The 1391-nt window shown below is 43.9% G+C and overlaps 1 protein-coding gene across 1 annotated transcript in view; it reads right to left on the reverse strand.

Moving 5' to 3' along the window:
* The window catches only part of EGR_11153 (hypothetical protein), a gene marked incomplete at both ends in the record, with an annotated part of 5530 nt that overhangs the window by 3293 nt on the left and 846 nt on the right, over positions 1–1391 (reverse strand). The window lies entirely within an intron of this gene.

Consider the following 1391-nt stretch of genomic DNA (forward strand, 5'->3'; position numbering starts at 1 on the left):
TGAGGGCATAATTCCTTCGCATCGCAGAGCTGAAAGCTACAAACAAGCAAGGCAGAGAGGACTACTTTAAGGAACAGGAATGGCCCAGTCTAGAGATGTTCGAACTGAATTCAGCTGCGATGACATTAGGGTTAGAGTTCTCCAAGTGAGCGTAAAAAGGGGCCAATCTCACAGAACATTGATATGGGAGCGTCTTCTCCAGGCACAAACCTCTCCAATAAACACATTCAGTAGAAGTACGAGGTTCGTATCTTCCTACTCATTCATGTTTATCTGCGCCGGTAATGATGGTATTCTTGATAGGCACCTGACTTCTAGTGAAGATATCGTGCAGTGTGGACTGCCTACTCCAACACAAAGCGGAAAATTCGCAATAGAAGAGACCCTTAAAATCAACTTCTAATGTATTTCACACGTTTGTAACACCTTCAGTCAGGTCAGGGTTGTGGGACACAGTAAACCACTTCCACGTTTTTCGCTGCAAATAAGAACCCCATTTCAGCATTGCTGATAGCAATAATAAAATGAAACTGCACTCACTGCGTCGAAGCAGCCAGCGAGGAAGCAAACGACAGGATCAGCACCACCCAAATATGGTTGTACTAAACAGGAAAAGATAAACGAAGAACTGTAAGCAGTAGCTACTCTAAGAAACAGGCAAAGCAAGATAAGCAATATGCCTGTCGCTAAGGCTTCGTTCTTTCCTGCCCTACCACAACCGTAGTTCCCTACCTATCCACCGCAATCCCGCCTGCTTTCCTCGTTTCCACCACTCAAGGAACTCTCTTACATCAATCATCTCCTAATTCTTACATTTATCATTACAGGTCCTAATTCTCCCATCTGCTTCAGTTCCTCCTGCCATTTTGTGCTTCCTACCACTCCGAAACACTTTTTTAACACGTCTACCTTAACTACACCCAGTTTTCCAGTTGCCATCACTCCGAAACATAGTTCGTCAACTATCCACAAGAGCTCCTCTCCAAGTATCTGGTTTCTATCACTACAGAACTGACTCTCCACCCAACTGTTCATTGGAAAATCCAGTTTGTGCCGAACTTGAACCTGTCTCTCTACATACCTACCCGGATTCGTTCCGGTTACCTAGTCCGTATCACCACAGAAACTTACTCCTTGTCGCCTCAATTCCTCTCCAAGCATCTAGAACCAAACACTCCAGAACCTAATTTTCCACATATCCACTTCGGCTCATTCTAATCGCTCAATTCGTACCACGTGAAACCTAAAAATCAAAATACCAGCCTCAGTTTCATTTTGATTTCTGGTTCTGATCAATCCGGGACATAAAGCCAGGCATGCCTACCTTAACTTCTCTCCAAATATCAAACTCCTCCAATTCTTTTACCTAACTCTGCCTTTTAAACTCAATT

The sequence above is a fragment of the Echinococcus granulosus genome, assembly GCF_000524195.1.
Source record: "Echinococcus granulosus chromosome Unknown EG_S00424, whole genome shotgun sequence".
NCBI lineage: Eukaryota > Metazoa > Platyhelminthes > Cestoda > Cyclophyllidea > Taeniidae > Echinococcus > Echinococcus granulosus.